We start from the raw sequence: 20,033 nt of genomic DNA on the forward strand, positions 1-20,033 counted from the left end.
AATATGAATCTCCGTTTTCTCACCAGTAAAATGGAGAAAATGCTTACCTATTTCAGAGCCTGCTATAGTAGTCAATTACTTTAGTGAACCTCTTAATTGTTCAGCAGAATCTCAACTTTCATTTTAAAAAAAAGGAAGTTATTGAAAATATGACAGTGTAATCAGTAGTGATATTTGAGTTTGCAGAGAGCCTGTAACAAAAGCTCTGAGGTGTGAGCTGCTCCATTTACTTCAATGGGTGCTAACTCTAACAACGATGGTACTTTAAATGTCAATGTTGTTAACTATTTTACTGCTTTTAAAATACTTCAGGCCGTGTCTACATAGGAAAGTTTTGCTAGTTACACCAGTACAGCTATGCTGGTATAATTAAACTGCTGCAGTTATAGTGGTATAATTTATAATAGAAATTGTTATTCCAGGATAAGAGTGGCTTTTTTAGGTGTAGGTTAAACCGTTTCCAAAGCAACATAAGATATGTCTTTTTCCAGTTTATCTTATGTCAGAATAAGGCCTGGTCTATACACCGAATTAGGCAAATAGGTCAATATAAGGCAGCTTATTTTGTGTTAACTCTGTAAGTGTCTACACTAAACTGTAGCTTCCACTGATATCACTTGCCCACTACACTGACTTAGGGCTTGTCTACACTGGCAATTAACAGCACTGCAACTTTCTTGCTCAGGGGTGTAAAAAAAACACCCCCCCCCAAGTGCAGCAAGTTGCTGCGCTGTAAAGTGCCATTGTAAACAGTTCCCCAGCGCTGGGAGCTACACCCCTTGTTTAAGTGTGGTTTTTTTTTTTGAGTGCTGGGAGAGCTTTCCCAGTGCTGTATAGTGACCACACAAGGCAGGTTAAAGCGCTGCCAGTGTTGGCTAGCCCCAAGTAACTCCACATCCACAAGAAGCGTAGCGCTTAGATCGATGTAGTTAGGTCAATGCAGTGTCAGTGCAGAAATTGCATTGCTTACATTGACTGTTGCTGCCTTTCAGAAGCATCCCACAGTGCCCGACACCGACAATTAAATTGGTGCAAATGTTCCTGGTGAGAACGCACACCACCAACACAAGGAATGTAGCGTGGACGTGCAAAAATGATTTAATTACTTCAGTGACTGTACTTCAATGTAACTTAGGTCAACTTCATTTTGTAGTGTCCACTCGCCCTTAGGGTATGTCTTCACTACCTGCCAGATTGTTGGGCAGCGATCGATCCAGCGGGGGTCGATTTATCACATTTAGTCTAGATGCGATAATTTGATCCCCGAGTGCTCTCCTGTCGACTCGTGTACACCAGCTTGGCGAGAGAGGGGGAAGGATAGCTGAGTGGTTTAAGCATTGTCTTGTGAGTTCAATCCTTGAGGGCACCATTTAGGGATCTGGGGCAAAAATCTGTCTGTGGATTGGTCCTGCTTTGAGCAGGGGGTTGGACTAGATGACCTCCTGAGGTCCCTTCCAACCCTGATATTCTATGATTCCATGAGAGATGCAGGCAGAGTTGATGGGGGAGTGGCAGCAATCAGCTCAGCGCGGTGAAGACACCATGGTAAGTTGATCTAAGTATGTTGGCTTCAGCTACGTTATTCATGTAGCTGAAGTTGCGTAACTTAGGTCGATCCCCCTCCACAGTAGACCAGGTCTAAGTGTGTCTGTGTTGGGAGTTACACAAGAATAACAATGGTTTACATTCACATCTTAACTTACACAGGTATAACTTACTTCCTCAGGGCTTGTCTAATAAGAATCATACTAAGATGATCTACATATGCATTCTACTCTGAGTGACTGATTATTTCAAGCAGGCCTTTACCAGCATGTGAAGGGAAGAGGATGGGATACTCTGTGTGTATAAGGGTTACGGGAGGGATTCATGATTGGTTTCACTTTGCTGATATGTGGCTTAGTTTGCTAAAATCTGGCAAATGCAGGATTGTTGTTTGTATAGTGTTAGGAAGATGTGAGATGCTTCAAATGTTGTTACTACTACTACTATAGAAGTATATTGAAAAGACCTTTTGTCAATTGAAAACTGTCATTTAGTCCTTACAAAATAGGCACTTAATCTGTCTTAAGAGTGCTAACTTCTTCAGATCTAAACATTCGACTACATATTAATAATGATCTTTGTATTTATCTTGTGCATTGAATTACTTTTTGTGGCAGGAAATGGGTGAGATGAGTCTGAATCTCCCTTTTTTTTTTTTTTTTTTGGCGCACAGGCTGATTACATTTTACATTCTATTCCACATTTTTAAAAGTCAGCTGCTGTTGTGATCATTTCTATTGGTCCTACAGTATTTGTTTTAGCTATCTGGTATTCAGTCTTTCTTCTTCATAAATAAAAGAACAGAACGATCACAAATTTCACCACTTCCTGAATCAGATGTGAAACTCATGACTGCAAATTAGCTTTTCCACAGCAAGAACAGGGAAAAAGAAACAGTGGAAAGAAGAGAGACAAAAATCTACTTTGTAATATGTATGTGGATATTTTAGGGGAGAAAAGAGGTGGATTTTGATCATCGTATATGTTGGGGCACATAATTTAGGTTTTTTAGATAGTCAGATAGTAAGGATAATAATAGAAATGTGTTATAAATAATGTGTTTGCATATGATCTTAGAATACTTAATGCCTCATGTATTGTTTTTTCTTCTTTACTGCTTGGATCTTCAGAGTGTTGTAACATACCTGAGGCACGTGTTTTACTTTTTTCTAGTTATATTTAATATAATGCCCTCATGATGCAGGAAGAGAGAAGCAATAAATACAGCTCACCTTTTTAAAAAACCATGAAAATTCAGTGCAAAAAAAATCTGTTAATGTAGCATTATGGTTGAAATGTTTCCTGACTTGTCTGGTTAACTTAGTTATGCTTCCCACAGCAGCTGTAAATCTGCCACGTTGTACATGTGTATTGGTGCATATGTCTTACAACAGATACTCAACGTTACATGCATGCTATGTGGATAAATTCTAGTTTCTGGGAGAACTACAGTATAACTTTTCCTGATTTACAGTAGCTTAAATTATCAACCATGATACTGCATCGTCTTTTTTTATGTATTGAATATTTAACAAGCTCAGTATTAGGTTTAACCATATTGGTTTGAGATGATTATGAAGGGTGATTAATCTCTCAGCTGCTGAGCAACATTCCAGGAATATCTGGAAAATTGGCTCATCCTCTGCTGTCCATTGTGTTTGCATTGTGATGTGCATGCTGTCAGAATAAACGTTCTGCACACAACTGCTCCAGGGAAATGCAGCAGTAAAGAGTTCAGAAACTGCTGTTTTAAAAAAAGGTGCTCAGTGGTCAGCTTTGCAGCAGTGCCTCTTCTACCCCCCCACCCCCATCCCCAGGAATGTGCATGAAGGTACAAAACCTGGGTGGGGCAAGTCTCTTTGCTTCCAGCACCCACCTTCCCTCCCCTAGTGCAGGCAAATGGCAGGCTGGGTTAGGACCTGCTGTGGGCTTTACACTAGTCGCCCCTTTTAAAGGGGAGCTGGGAAGGAGTTTTTCCTGCACCACCACAATTGGCTTGGTGAAGTGTTTTTTTTCACCTTCCCCACAGCAGATGTGAGAGAAGACCTTTTCTGGTGAGAAGACAAGGTGGTAGGCCATATATCACAACTTATTTTGTAAGGTTGGGTGGCTGTTCAGTGCAGGTACTCCATAGGGAGGGCAGCCAGTGATCCGATAAATGGCCTGGTAAAGGACTTAAAAGGAGGTACTGGATAATGGAACATAATGGGGGAGGGGATTGCGGACTTCTATGACTGGTATGGCTGGGAGTCAACCCTTCCCCATTCTCATACTCCTCCTTACGAGGGTGGTGGATGATAAGGTCCAAGTCATGGGTTGGCTGGGGGATCTGGATGGAAAAAAAGGGCGGGGGGGCTGGTGGAAGCCCCAGAGAATTGATTTGAATAAGCATGGATTTGCCTGCACTGTACAGTTTATCTGCTGGGTAGTCCCAGACGTCTATATAATAAAGTTGCAGCCTGATTAAAACCCATAACAAGTCTCCTTTCCTTCTTGCAGTGTACTCAGACAATGTCCTTAGTGTAATTTTATGCAGCACATTTTAGACAAATAGTGTGAGCTAATAAATAACATTCATGAAAGGACACTAAATGTTGGCGTGTGCCAATATGTAGTGTGCAGGACTGTTTGGGTTATAGATCAGTGGTTATATTTATCCCCCATTTCACTCATCTCCTTTAATGTTTTGAATGAAGTCAGGCAAATATTTTTCTAAGACTCTGCTCTTGAAGCTCACAAGAATGGAGTCCTTCAGAACGAATTTTACTGCATTTGCGTCCCTGTGAGTATGGAGTAAATGAGTTCTCTGCATTGTTACGGGATCACATGTTGCATAGTTTATGCAGCCCTTCTTAGTGAGTGTCTTGCTGTTAGGTTATTTGCAGGATCCTTGGCAAAAATAGGTCAAATTATTGGCTTGTCATCCTTAACTGTCTGTTTCAAAGACATCAATTCAGATGTGACATACTAACAAAATCCCTTTGATTCACTTCCCTTCCTTTCATAGGCTAGTAATCAAGCATTTTTCCCATTTGTGGTTTATACTTAGTCTTGTATGGACTATATTGGTAGGCAAAATAATTGCAACCAGATGGTGCTGCTCCTCCATCAACATCTTTATAATAGGAGGAAGAAAAGGCCCCTTTCTAAGTTTTGAGTTGGCTTTGTTTTACGCTGGGTTAAAATGTGAATACAGATGAACTAATAAGTGTAGGAAAGTTTCATGGGTTTTTACTTCGATAAACATGTAATTTTTATGTAAAATTAAAGCAAACAGCCAGTAAAACTGCTTTGCACTACGACAGAAAATGTTGTAAATCATCATTGAAAACTGATTAGCACCAACACAAGATGCTCATAAAAGACTTACCTTTTACATGCCTACTTATAATGGGGAAAATATGACAGGCAGTTGTCTGTCTTCAGACAAATAACAGTAGAATCAACATTTTACAAGTTACTTTTTGACCTTCATGCTTTTTACACTCTTCTTTGAAATAAGTGTAATTATTGGAGGTGTGGGGGCACGTGCACGTGTGTTTTTTCTGAGTTTCTCTTGGGGTCTGATCCAACCACCATTGAAGTCAGTGAAATGGGTTCCCATTGGTTTCAATGGGAGCTGAATGAGATGTAGATTCACAAAAGATACTTGGGCACTCAAGTCCCACTAGGCTGCATTGTGATTCACAAAACTCCTGCCTAAACTGACTCTGTACCTATGTTTTCAGAGTAAACGTTTCCTCAGCGCCTAAGTTTTTGCCTTTGATCACACACTCAGGTCTCCAGGATGAGGCAACAATCTTCTACCAAAGGCTAAGAGCAATTCACGAACCAGGAAAGAGGTGTTCAGCCATGTAAGTCATGTGTGGGTCTGATTCAGTGGGCAGCCTCTGAGTGCACCTACAGGGTTGGGTCTTATTCCAAATATGGCTGCTGGACATGGTAGTGGAGGTATCCACCTTAAGTTTTAGCCCAGAGATTAGAGCACTCATCTGGGATGGCGGAGACCCAGGCTCAGTTGCCCTTTCAGGCAGAAGGGGAGAAATGTTCTCAGTGGGGTCTCCCACCACTCAGGTGAGCTCTTTAACCACTGAGCTATGGGATATTCTGGTGTGGGGTTCCTTCAGTCTCTCCTGTTGAAACTGTTCCATTGTGAATAAATAATGAATTATTGGAGCAGGGTACTGGACCCTGGGTCTTCCACCTCCCAGGTGGGTGCCCTGAGCACCAGCTACAGAGTAATTCTGTCTCTTTTTGGCCCAATGGCACTTTCCTTATTTATCCTCAGTGGAACAGTTTCAACAGGAGAAGATTGAGTGGGTCCTATAGCTCAGTGGTCAGAGCACTTTCCTGAGTAGTGGGAGACCGCTGTTCAGATCCTTTCTCCCGTCGGCTGGGGGAGGAGGGGGGTGGAATTCAACCTAGATCTCCCACATCCAAGGTGAGTGCTCTAACCACTGGGATAAAAGTTATGAGGTGTGTACCACCACCGTACTCTCTGGCTCCCTGTGTGGAGTTAGGTGCTTGTTTGTCATTCTCATAAGAAACACCTTAGGCACCCAAGCTGCCTAGCTCCAAGAATGCTGACTTTTTGTGAATTGCCTTCCGAGCCACTTCTCTCTCCCCATTCATTATATGGAGAATCTAGGCACCTAACTCAGGTTTTATGAATCAGTGTTGGTCCTGTTTTCCAGGCACCCAAAAAGTTAGGCGTTGTTACGCTGAGCATCACAATGCCTGAGCCCCTTTGTGATTCTAGGTCTTCGTTACCAGTATGATTTAACTATCATTGTGTGACTGATGGGCAGAGTCCTATTATCTCCACCATAAATCTGAGCAGCATCTCTCTTGCCCTCTGAAGGATAATCTACACTAGAAGCACTACAATGGTGCAGCTGCACTGATGCAGCTGTGCCACTGTAGCATGTCTGGTGAAGATGCTCTATGTCGAAGGGAGAGAGCTCTCCCATTGGCATAATAAAACCAACTTCGCAAGAGAAGGTAGCTGTGTGGACGGGAGAAGCTCTTCCACCGACATAGCACTGTTCACAGTGGTGCTTAGGTCAGTGTAACTTGCGTCTCTTAGGGGGGGTGGCTTATTCACACCTCCGAGTGACATAAGTTGTGTTGACATAACCTGTAGTGTAGATAAGTCTTGAGTCAGTTTTACTCTGTTTCTGCTCAGAATATGTTACATGCAGGAATTAGAGATATAGGCATCAACCGATACTGTTGTTTAGGTTCTCAAGGGTGGTTGGAAGGGTACTCTTTAGATTAAAACACATTTCTTTTCTTTGACTGTCAGTTGGTGGTGGATTGCCTGAGAATTTGTCTTTTAATGTCGTCTTCATTGCAGGTGACTCTTTCCTCACTTGCGGCTGTTAAGTATGTGCTTATCTTTAAGAGGCTCAGTTGCAGAATACCATCGATTTCCAAATATAACCATTATGTAACATTGCTTTTGCTGTTTTCTCTGCTGTTTGAACGGTTTTGTATGTGGAGTTGCTCTGTAATTTATGAATACTGTATGTTGACCTGGATACTAGGATGTTTACTCTATGAACATATTGGTTTAGTCTTAAGAAAACAAGCAGGAAGGACACAATGTCTTAAAATAAGCCACTTCATGGTAAACACTAAAGGTTTGTTATGGGACAATTGGAGAGCCCATGGCTCTGAGGCTGATGGCTTGACCTGTTATGGAGCCTTGCAAACCTTTTTTTGCCACACAGGTCCAATGGTGGGAATTGAAAGATCAAAAGGATTATAACAGTTAAAAAGACTGCCTGTTTAGAGAGGGATTTGGTTGTTGGAGAGCTGGTCATACTGAGACAGGCACTCACTGGGGTATCTGAAGAAGGTGTACCTGCCATCATAGGATGATAGAGCTTTAGGAAGTTAGGAAGGGTGTGTGTGTGTGTGTACTTTTGCTTTAAACTCCCTTTTCTCTCACATTATGCTTTGTTCCTACTGCTAAAGAGTGCTTTGGTTTTAAGAAGGTTGTGTGACCAGTAATGACCAGACTCTTGAGGAAAAGAACAGCAGGTGCTGAACTCCATAGGACCTGCTGTTGAGTGTAGTTGGCACAGAGTATTGTAGCCCCAGGTCTGGTCTAAGAGAGGGAGAATTGCTGCTTTCTACCCTAGGAGATGTAACGCCGTGCGGCCTGACGCGTAAAGGAGTGCATTCACAGTCCAGAGAAGGGAAAGAAGTGCAGCTTAACCTGTAACCATGACCTGGGCCATCAACAGGAAGAAGGGAAAAATGGAAAGAGTAGCACTGGAGGAAATCTGTATCGGGTTTCCTAGAGGATGAGAGGGGTAACAAAAAACTGTTGGCACTTGTCCTATGTCAGAAAATAAGAAAATCAGCATAAACTCCTGATTTCAGGAGCATTATATAGCAGCACCTATGAGAGTGTCTAATATGAAACCTGAGACTTGTGTAAAATGTCAGATTTTCTTCTGGCAAAAATACAGCTTTTTGCTGTGCACATGGCAGAATTTTACAGTGTGAATCACTTTTGAAACTGTCACTATTTGCAATGAGACAATATATACTGGGGGGAATTTTTTGTGTGTGATTGTGTGGTTTTGTTTTGTGTTTGGAGTCTGGTCTTTTTTTGAGAAGTGAAGTAAATTCACATAATGTTGTGCAGTCTAAAGAAAGTGTAACATTCTTACCACTGTCTTTTATGATTGAATTATTTATCAGTTAGTCTTTATTTTGCCCAGCAACTGCATTTTTGTACCCAATTTAATATCAGACATTAAGTACACCTTTTCAGTGGATATCTGTTAGATGTGCTCTGCCACTTAATTTTGTATTTTGCACTCTTCATAAGATATAAAATTAGTCTTATATGCATCTTGTCTTGTGTCTCTTAAAATGTTTTAAATTAAAAGCTAAGTAACTTAATGTCACTGTATTCTGTAGTCATAGTGTGAAAGCATCTTAACTTCCTCGTGTCAACATTGCCCCTGCTGACCAGCAGTGTGTCAGGCTCTGCGCTCTTGTGGGGCTCATGACTAGGGTAGAAATGAGCAATGTCTTTTTAAGGTCAATTTCATATTTGTGAAAGATGCCAGATTGACTACCCTGGAGACAGAAGTTCTTTATAAACTAGGCTATTAGATCATCATGAGTAAAGCTTATTGTTGGTCATGCTGCTGTGGATGGTTATGGAATCCATGACTATTACTTTAGTAAAGGGTGGAGGGGAGCAAATAGCATGCCAGAGGGATATTAGACAAATGTGGCATGCTATGGCTAATGAGTGAGGCTGAAAATGATCTTTTAAGGAGCACAGTCAGTTTTGAGTCAGATGTTTTCATAGCGTGGAGCTGATTACCCCTGCATCTTGATCCTCTCTGGAAGTCACAATTGCCAAGAGCTCTGTTTCTTTCCATCAGACTTCCTGTTACTGTCTCTTCCATATCTGCAGCCCCACAGGAAAGGAGTCGCTATAGTAACTGTCCTGATAGATTTCTGTGACTCTTCTGATTTACCAAAATTGTGACTGTAACTTCGTTTAGTCTTACTGTGATTGTCAAGGTTTTTCCCACAACAAAAAACTCACCTGGTCACCTGGTTTGTGAATTTATGGGCCAATGAGTTTGTGAAAAATGACTGTAATTGCAAGTAAAATGAATCCCTGTAGCTGTGATCTGGCTCCAGATGAAGGATACACAGATTTAGAAGTATCAAGTGTTAGTGATCAGTAGTGCCATGCTAAAATGACATTGTGGTACCTCAGGCCTAAACTCTTATGGTCTTGAGATATTGCTTGTGTGACCTCGATTTACTACTTCCTTTTCTATTCTTTGTGCATTTCTACTGATTTTTAACATCTCTACAACAGAAGAAAAGGAGAACTGCTCCAGGACAAAAACTGGGCTTCAAAGTGAAATTGACCAGACATGTGCGAAACTGAAAATGGGTCTATAGCCAACATTGACTCAAGGTCTTGTGTGAGTTAGTAATCCTATTCAACCCTGTCACTGTTTAGTGCTGCCTTGCTGTGAATATCAGTTAAGCTAAAATGCATTCCAGAAATAGGCTGCCAGATTTTTTTTACCCTTGTAATGGTCCTACAGTCACTACAAATTATTTTCAATCATAACTTCTTCCTTCTCTACATTAATAACTTCAGTTTTTACTAAGAATATTTCTCTTCCCCAGCAGGGAGAAATAAAATTCACTGTCTGTTTATAACAGATCTCAAGCTGTACTCATTATTTTCTTGTTGTGATCTTCTGTGGGTGGACCACTGAACTCTGCTGGCAAAGTAGAAGCTTTGGCCTAAATTAAGGGCTATATACAAACCCCACTGAAGTTAACAAGAGCCTTTCCATTAACTTAAAAAGGCTTTGGATCAATTCAAATGATACAGATTTACAAGGATTTAACAGTTAAGGTAGTGCTGCAACACAATGTTGAAATACAGCCTTTCTGGAAACTGTCAAATAGCTGTTGCGTGTTGAGTGTGGACAAGTCCTTTATGGAGAAATTTAACTGTAGATAAGGTAGCTTCTCCCCCTTTTTGGTGCGTTAAGATTATCTGTAGCTGAAGAAACCAGCTCACTTTAGAAAACTACTGCAATGAGTCATAAAACATCTGGAAGTTAAGACTCTGAAATGTATAGCTTCTCTAATGATCAGCAAGGATTCCTAGCAGAATTAGTATGAAGTTGGTGGGAAATAAGGTGAGATAACATGTTTAAGAGACATTACTAAGGTTTGTATCCTTTGTCCATGAATTGCCAAGAAAATGAGTTGTAAAAATGAAATGTTAATTTTGTGGTGCCTCTTGGGTAGAATTATTAGGGTCCGGGGATGTGAAATTACTGTAAATTTGCCTTTAGAATGAGTCATAGAATCACAAAAGCAGCCAAGCCACAGGATCATCTATAGCTTACAGAAAAGGAAAATTCTGAAGTGGAATATGTGAAAATAAGTATATGCAGACACAACTCAGAATAGTGTAAGAATATACAGAATTGGGTCATTACTATAAGTATAAAAATGCCTCCTCTTTAGGCACTTTTCTATTCTTCACAAGGGACCAAACCAGAATGCTAATATAACAAAAATAGATAAGTGTTTTGAATTAGCATTTTAGTTTATTTCCTTGTGTTTGGAGAATAAATGAGCTCTTTTGTAAGGCACGGAAACACTTCTATATTTGAATACATGAAATGCAGTAGGAATAACAACCAGTTATTTCTGTATATCCTAACATATTTTTGGTAACATTGTGTGTACCTTGGATGTCTCCTTTTCAGAGGCATGATAGTCATTCTTCTAAATCAACTAAATTTCTGTTAACCAGAATAAAAGCCTTTTCCTGTGTGAAATCTCAACATGCAAAATTCCAGGATGTAGAAAGTCAGCCTTTAAACAAGGTCGTGCTCAAAACCCCATGTTTTCCAGATAATCTTGTTATACCTTAGCTTTCTGCAGGTATTTAAAAAAAAATGTAGTTTTCAAGGGCAGTGACTTAATTTTCCAACGTTGTGATGCTCTCTGAACCTTCACCCATTTCTAGAATTATATAGTGCAGGCCATCACCCTGCACTTAAAGCACAGGGCTTGGAAAAGTACCTGCAAGTCTGAAACTGATGTGAAAGACTTCTTCTGATCACTAGTAGGATCTGGGAGCAGTACCTTCATGAGAAATCGAGCAAAATCATCCTCAGTCTCCTGGGAAATGGTACTGAGTACCCATCAGGGTGCCATCCTTGCACCAAGCATGAGGAATTTGTATTTCATATCAGGGATGACTAGCAAAAATATGTAACTTTGTTCTCCCATCACCCTGCCTTCCTGGGGCAGAGTTCTCCAAATCTTTATCCCTCGGTGGGACAGGACTTCAAAGGATCCCACTTGTTGATCTCTCTTTTCCTCCTTTTTTGAGGGGAGAGGAAGCAAGATGAGTAACATGCTTACCTCTGCTGTTGCTGCCAGAGAAAGTTGTGAGAAATAGTAGTGACAAAAAACTCATTCAGGCAGGTGAGGAGAGAGACTCCACAATCTCTTTCAGTCCTTTACACTGGACAAGATTCTAAAGGAGCAGTGGAATGAGGATGAAAAGACGTGATGCAAAGTTTGGGTTTCTGGCTATCTGTTAGTCCTGTGACTGGTAGGTGTCTAGTAAATCTTTCTAGTCTTTTATCCAGTATAAAATTCTTTTTAAAGGCAGTATATTTAAAAGGTGAGATTCTTACAGTGACATTAGTTTGGCAACTTTGCAAATAGATAGTATTTTCTAGTCTATTAAATCTGCAAATTTAAATGTATACCATTTTAAAAAGTACGCCATGTCCAATATGGCTGAGTTGGCATTGCTGTAGAAACAAAAATATTTATATGTTTCTGCCTCTTCACTTTAACTATGCAACCTGATATGTTGCATGTAATTTCTCCTTTTTTAAGGAGAGGCGCAATAGTGATGGAAAAGTTGCCTGTTAACATTGGCATTTATAGGGACATATGTGACTTTTCACATCACATATAAATAGGGTAAGGATGCATTTAAATGGCAGCAACATATGATGGATATAAGACCTATGTCTTGGCAAAAGCCTTTACCTCCTAGTAACAACCTAAGAATTGTATTGTTTCTCATGGTCATGTGGCATTGAGGAGGAGGTGGGAAACAAATTAGAGGGGAAAGAATTGAGTAGAGGCATCTGACTAAGGAATAAAGGTGAAGTTTCCTTTATAGACCAACGTGGTGCAGTCTTAATGCACTGTATTAGAAATAAGTAAGATAGATTTATTATTGTTGCAACTGTAGTGGTACTTCTTACCAGAGTGCTTCATAAAACAGAGAGAAGGTGCTAGTAGATGTGACTGAAGAATATGCAGCACTTGTACTTGTACATTGCAGGTGGGTTTGTGTTAGCTATTCACATGAACAATGCTGACCATTGTCATATATATAGCCACAATAAATAGAAGCTTCCTTCACAAATAGTTCAACCGATCATACTTTTATTTCACCCATTACTGTCCTATCTGTATAGCTCACAATCTTTCTACTGTATTTTTCCCTCTCCTCACCTCTGTGAGCCAGGGAAGTACAACTATCCCAGAGAAATGGGGGAACCGAGCACAGACACCAAGCGACTTCCCCCAAGATCAGACCAGGAGTCTTCCACAGAACAGGGAATTGAACCCAAGTCTACAGAGGCCCCGGCTAGTGCTCTAGCTCCTGAGCCATCCTTTCCTACTTAACAATGATGAGTTCGCTGCTAGCTATTTCAAGTCTGTCTTAAGAGCTTAGCAGAATACAATTTTTTTTTGTTGGTAATTTTGATGGATAATATACATGTTTATTTTTAAACTTTTTTCTTTTTAAAACTTTCATAATTGTAGGACATTATGGGGGCATCAGTCAAATTAATGACATTCGTTGTGATTCAGAAAGTTAATGCTTTTGAGTTAGCTGTTAAAACACCATTTGTCAACCTCACGTGGCAAAATATACAAAGTAAATATCCTTAAATCAAACTCTGATTGCTTAGGTAGCGTTTGTCTAACTTTGCCTGTCTGTTAATTTTGATTATCATTGATGGAAATATTTTTTCAGTTTGTGAGAGTGAAATTGACATTTGCTGATTAAATGCCTAATCCTTACAAGGCTGTTTATAGATCACACTTTATCAAAGGATTTTATAGCAAGTTGCAAATGTTATCCCATTTTAAGCTAGACACTAAATGACTGACTAAGCCTCCCTCAGTTGACAGCTTCAGCTATTTGCCAATATCCAATGACAGTTGATTCAGCCCATTAACCCTGTGACCCTCTTGTAATTGCCAATGACTTGACTCTCTCCCTTGCCCTTGAGGCACTTCTGTAACTTCCTCATTTTTCCCAAAGACATAACAATAACCTAGATGTTCTCATCACTTTCCTTTTAATGATTAAAGTTTTCATTCGTAGATTGAAAATGACGCCTAATGTTTGTAGTATTACTTTCTTTTCCCGCTTATATACTCATATAAATGCTTCAGAAGACAGAATTGCAAACATAAACCTCTGTGCCCCAAATCTCACAGGTTGTGGGATTTAGACTCTTTATTTATTTATTTTTTACTGGAGACGAATTATTGTTCCTCCAACCCCTTTCAATACCCAAAAACTGATTGCTATGTTGACTGAATTGGCACTCTGCCTGTGACTCAAAGATCATGAAATGCTGCCATTGCTGCGATAGTCACAGTTCTGGATGGGAAAGCCAACTAGGCCATGGCTACACTGGCGCTTTACAGCTCTGCAACTTTCGCTCTCAGGGATGTGAACCTCCTCCTCCCCCCACCCCCCCGAGCGCTGCAAGATACAGCGCTGCAAAGCCTCAGTGTAATCAGTGCCGGAGCGCTGGGAGCGCGACTCCCAGCGCTGCAAGCTACACCTGTAAGGGATGTGGTTTACATGCAGCGCTGGGAGAGCTCTCTCCCAGCACTGGCGCTCCGACCACACTCACACTTCAAAGCGCTGCCACGGCAACGCTTTGAAATGTCAAGTGTAATCATAATGAAGGAGACTCAGGATTGGCATTGCTGAATCTGTTTTGACTCCGCTACAGCCTGATCTTCTCTTGTTGTAAATAGTCTAAGCCTGAGTGTGCCAGTTTTGGGTGTGTGCAGCTTCCACTGAACTAATGCCTTTCTGTATACAATACGTAGCTGGTTTTTCTAATACTTATGCTTTAAGGAAACCTAAAATTCATTAGCCAGCAAATGATGTGTTTCCAGTGCTTACTTTGCTGTAAAATTCAGAAGGAAATGGGAAAGGACCATTTATAAAATCAATATAATTTTCTACTAAAGAAAGGTTGGATGTCACTGTTACATCACTCCGTGTCCTGGTTTTGCACTGCAGACTGGCTTTTCTTTCTGCGTTGACTGACCACATCTGGACCCAGGTCAGTAGTTTGAGGACACATCTGGTATTAATCACTTTTATAGAAATGTGGTTGTATTTATGTAATATTTTATTAGTAAAATGTTCTTGACATTTTTCATTCATTTCCCCTTCTTAAGGACATACTGGGTCTAATTACTTGAAATTACTTTGTTATAGATGTTTATATATTTTGTATTAAATTGTTCAGTACGGACACATTAAAAAATGTCTGTATTAGATAGCTTTTGGCTTTGATTCATCTTGTTCAGGTCTTCCTTCAACCCCTGTAGTTTGTTCCTTAGTTAAATATTGTTAGACATTGATTCTGGCAACTGGAAGTGGGTAACTACAGGACTACTCATATACATGTACACTTCAATCAGACCACTCCTGTGCGTGAAGTTCAGCACATGCACAATCAGGGAGCTGTATGTAGTCTCTTACTTGAAACTCTGGGTGGCTTGATGCTCTAGTAGAGAGTTGGTACAATAGGCATATTTGAAATCCCAGGTGATATTATGTGTAGTTAGAAGTTGGTCTATGCACAGAATTGAGACAGAAGAATTACAGGCTTTGGCTCTGGTTCCAACTTTGTGCCCTTGGGCAAGTTACTTAGTCTTTCAGCCATACTTATCACATTTGAGAATAGGTGTAACAGTGTATATAGATGCCTATTTTATCAGTGCATGACACTTGCCGCAAAGTGTCATCTGAGAACAGGTTTATTTGATATTGTAGCAACAGAGAAATAGTGTGGGATCTGTGTGGTAGGGTCGGATAAATATTGACTTAATAGTTATTGCCACTGTACATCAAACATGTGCAGGATGTGGTGTGGCATAAAGACTTCATTGGTGAGAGTTTGGGAAGACTGCATCTCTGGCAGATGCCAAAATTGTGGGTCATTCCAGTCATCACAAATTATGTAATGGTGTAACCATTTCCCCCCTGCAATCTTTTCTTTTAATTATTTACATAAGAAAACTAAATTGATATTCAAGTCTGGATTCTCAGGTGAATTTTCACTTAAGTGCACAAGAGAACAGTTTCACAATGTGGTGTGAGAAGTGCAGTTAATAGCCCTTTTTTGGTGATGTGGAGGATCCCTGAGGTTGCTATCTGAAAACAGGACTAAGAACTCCCTTTAATGCTCTTAGCAGACACAAGTCTTGAACTGAAAGTCCTAACATTTGTCTTTCTAGATTCCCTGCAGTAGGGAAGAGGCTTACTTAGGATAGAATCTTTTGAGCACATGATGAGAATTGTGGGGAGCTCCTAGAACTCATGTATGCCCAGAGAAAGGAAGTCAGACCTATTGGGATGACTGATGTGCTCAGATTTTGTCTCTCTCTCTCTCTTCTCCAAAGATAGAGAGTGGAAAAGTCTTGCGAAAATTAAAAGCAAGAACAAAGGAGGAATGCCTGATTCTTGCGCAAATTGCAGCATACCTGAATGCCTCCAAGACAGAGTCAGCCCAAGATTCCAAAAAATGGATGTCCATAACTTACGATATAGTAAGTTTTTCCTTTTTTTTTTGCAAGAGTGTTTTTCAAAAGCATGAACAATAATTTACTTGCCTTAGTAGCTGAGTTAATACATACTCACTTTTGTTTCCTATTCTGTTTCTTGTTTGTTTTTCCCCCTTGTAATCTTAATAGTATGATGAAAATACTCTTTGGCTGCATTGTGTTTAAGAGTGTATCTTTTGGGACACTATTCATTAAAGAGAATCCATCGCTTATGTGTGGAAGAATCAATCTCAATGTTCATTTCAGAACAAGTTTGTTTTGGTTTCCCAGTCATGGTGATAGTGTAATTGGCCCTTTTCTGCCTTTAATCTTTATTTGTCCCCATCTGATCATATTTAGTCATATTTCATTTGCTGCCTACATGCAAAGACTTTGCAGATGTGCCTTTCCACCCTACTCTCTCTTCATCAGAGTCTGGTTGATTCTCTGCTATCTCTTCTGGGATGTCATGCTGCCAATGTAAACTTAACATCTTTGATACTGAATGCCTTCTCTTCTCAGACTCTTCCTCTTCCTCCTTTTACTCACTGTTTGCTATTCCACTCTCCTTCCTGTCCCTCAGTATTCAGAGATGCTTCCATTGTTTATTTCTGTCCTTTCCTCCCTGTCGCTTCAGTTTCCCCTTCCTCCCCCCAAATGCTGTATCCTGCTGGTGTATTCTTTCCAATACATCTCAAAAATCTATTTCTTTTGATTCTCTTTGCTTGTCATTGCTTTTAAAATCCTTCACAACCTAACTTGTTCTCTGCTTCCTCTGTCATCTTCTGGTTCCCACTTGCCCCCTTTACTTCATCCTACACCACAGATGACAATCCCTTCACGTTCTTCACTCTTGCCAGTGGCTTCTTCCATGAATCATTTCTCCCTCTTGTTTCTCTCTACCCTTCCCTCCCCCCATCTTGAATTCTCTCCTTCACCTGGTCTTTTCTACATTCACATTCCCTCCTTAGCCCATTTTGTACAAAAGGTCTCTAAACCCTAGTTCTCTTCCCCCTAAAGAAATGTTAACTGCCCAAGCTACCCACACCATGGCGCGCAAAAAAAAAACAAAAAACAAAACCCTCCTAGCAAATGTCATGGAACCTGTGTGTGCAACTCACTCAGAAGTTGGAATATTTTACTACTTGTTGCTGGCTTTTTCCCTTAACTTTTACCTATTCATTTTGTGTTGAAACACTGTTATTTGGGGCCACACTCTTGTGTCTCGGTATTCTGTGGAGTGTCTAGCGCACTGTTGTTGGTGCTGTCAAAATAATAGCTGAAGTATTGGGCAAGAATAAATCTGAGTCAGTTGTGGAATGCATAAAGCCTATTCATATGAATACAAATTGCACTTGTAGATAAGAGAAAGCACAAGTAAATTAATAAGCTTAAAGATTTTCCACTAAAGATGTATGCACTGTGTAGCTTCCATAGGCTGTGAGCATGCTCCTTGCATTCATTCACCCCTCCCCCAAGCGCCACCCTCCCACACTTCTCTATTGCAGGGACTCGCACCAACTCCTCCCATTTCCTTCCTCACACCATGGGCTCTGTCTCCATCCCCAATACCACTGATCCTGATTCTCACCCCTCCCCCCCCGCAAGAGCAGAGATTCTGTGGCTCCTCCTTACTCTCCCCACTACCCTTGGAGAATACTCCATCCCTTCCCCCGTGCCAGGTGTTCTGTGTGCACCTTCATTCCCCCTTCCCCTTATGCCTGGATCTATGTGCCCTACGTTCCTCCTCTTTCCCCTTCCCCTACTCTTCTCTGGATTCTTGCATTCCCCATCATCACCACTCACTCTCAGTCCTCTCTGGGTCCCTGTTTTCCCCACCACTACTGCCCTTCACCATACTACAAAGTCTCCCCCTAAGGCTTTCTTATTTCTGTCAGTCTGGGGTACAGGCAGTCTCCTCACACAGCAAACCAAGTTGCTGCTCCTGTTATACATAGGTTGCAGAGAGATTTCTCTGCCTGCAGTACCAGGTAGTCTCTGGGCCCTGATATTCCTGCGAATTAGGCTTTTCCAGTAGTCTGATTTGCACCAAAATCAGTGTGGTTGTGCCCACGGATGCCTTGAATATGCTCTGAATTGTTGGACTGATCAGTTGTGGCATTCAAAATCTATCTCACTACAGACAAAAAGATGCCATTGAGTTGAATGTAATGCCTCTGTGCATGGCCAAAAACCCAGAACTATTTCATTTAGACCTTGCCCGAGAAACTATATTTGTTTAACTTTAACCTTGAGATCTCTAGCACTTGAGTACTTTGATAAATAAATTGTCTCAAAGGATATTAGATGCAAATAAAGGTAATCAGAAATGCAAGTTACATTTGAGCAGTGAGGTTAACTTAAATAGTTAACGTTTTTAGTAGGGCTGTCAAGTGATTAAAAAAAATTATGATTAATTGCACGATTAATGTCACTGCTAAACAATAGAACACCATTTATTTAAATATTTTTGATGTTTTCTACTTTTTCAGTTATATTTATTTCAATTACAACACAATACAAAGCGTACAGTGCTCACTTTATATTTATTTTTGATTACAAGTATTTGCACTGTAAAAAAGCAAAGTATTTTTCAATTCACTTAATACAAGTACTGTAGTAAAATCTCTTTATCGTGAAAGTTGAATTTACAAATGTAGAATTATGTACAAAAGAAACTGCATTCAAAAATAAAACAATGTAAAATTTTACAGCCTGCAAGTCCACTCAGTACTACTTGTTCAGCCAATCACTCAATCAAACACATTTCTTGTTTACAATGTTACCTGAAAGTGAGAACAAGCATTCTCATGGCACTGTTTTAGCTGGCATCGCAAGATATTTACATGCCAGATGTGCTAAAGATTCACATGTTCCTTCATGGTTCAACCACCATTCGAGGGGACGTGCATCCATGCTTATGACGGGTTCTGCTCTATAACAATCCAAAGCAGTGCGAACTGATGAATATTAATTTTCATCATCTCAGATGCCACCAGCAGAATATATATATAATATATAATTTTTTTTTGGAGCGATTCAGGTTCTGTAGCTTTTGCACCAGAGTATTGCTCTTTTAAGACTTCTCAAAGCATGCCCCACACCTCATCCATCTCAGATTTTGGAAGGCACTTTAGATTCTTAAACCTTGGGTCCAGTGCTGTAGCTATTTTTAGAAATCTCACATTGCTATCATCTTTGTGTTTTGTGAATTCTGCAGTGAAAGTGTTCTTAAAATGAACAACATGTGCTGGGTCATCACCCGAGATGGCTAAAACATGAAATACGTGGTAGAATGCAGGTGAAGCAGAGCAGAGGACATACAATTCTCCTCCAAGGAGTTCAGTCACAAATTTAATTAATGCATTATTTTTTAATGAGTGTTGTCAGCATGGAAGCGTGGCCAAAGCATGAAGGGGCATACCAATGTTTAGCATATTTGGCATGTAAATACCTTGCTATGCCAGCTACAAAAGTGCTATACAAATACCTGTTCTCACTTGCTGATAACATTGTAAACAATAAGAGGGCAGCATTATCTCCTTGTAAATGTAAACAAACTTTGTCTTAGCGATTGGCTGAACAAGTAGGGCTGAGTGGATTTGTAGGTTCTGAAGTTCTACTTTGTTCTGTTCTTGAGTTTTATGTAACAAAAAAGCAGTTATAAATGTAGAATTTTTGTGTTACATAAGTTGCAGTTTCACCACAGTTTGCACTGCACATTGTATAAGTTGAACTGAAAATACTGTTTCTTTTGTTTATCATTTTTACAGTGCAAATATTTGTAATAAAAAATAATATATACTTTGATTTCAATTACAACACAATATAATATACAAAAATGTAGAAAAACATCCAAAATTTAATACATTTTAATGGTATTCTATTGTTTAACAGGATTAATCACGATTAATTTTTTTGATTTACTTGTGTGAGTTAACAGCAATTAATTGACAGTCCTAATTTTTAGTACTATTTTCAGAAAAAACCAACCATAATGATTAGGGAAGCTCTTCAAACATGACACAATAGGACTGGAAAAGAATTCTTTTAACTTATCTGCTTGAAAA

General features: G+C 40.0%; 1 protein-coding gene across 10 annotated transcripts in view; it reads left to right on the forward strand.

Annotated features, from left to right (window-relative positions):
- Window positions 1-20,033, forward strand: part of CSGALNACT2 (chondroitin sulfate N-acetylgalactosaminyltransferase 2) — a 55,147-nt gene that overhangs the window by 8,813 nt on the left and 26,301 nt on the right. For 4 of the 10 annotated variants that reach the window (XM_050960733.1, XM_050960736.1, XM_050960737.1 and 1 more), the window contains 2 exons: window positions 5,324-5,399; window positions 15,823-15,969. The exons of 1 other annotated variant lie outside the window; for it this stretch is intronic. The gene's annotated coding sequence lies outside the window, so the exon portion shown is untranslated. The remainder of the gene's footprint in view (window positions 1-5,323; window positions 5,400-15,822; window positions 15,970-20,033) is intronic. 5 more of the 10 variants (XM_050960735.1, XM_050960739.1, XM_050960734.1 and 2 more) reach the window with 4 other exon arrangements.

Source organism: Gopherus flavomarginatus, chromosome 6 (assembly GCF_025201925.1).
Source record: "Gopherus flavomarginatus isolate rGopFla2 chromosome 6, rGopFla2.mat.asm, whole genome shotgun sequence".
Classification (NCBI taxonomy): domain Eukaryota; kingdom Metazoa; phylum Chordata; order Testudines; family Testudinidae; genus Gopherus; species Gopherus flavomarginatus.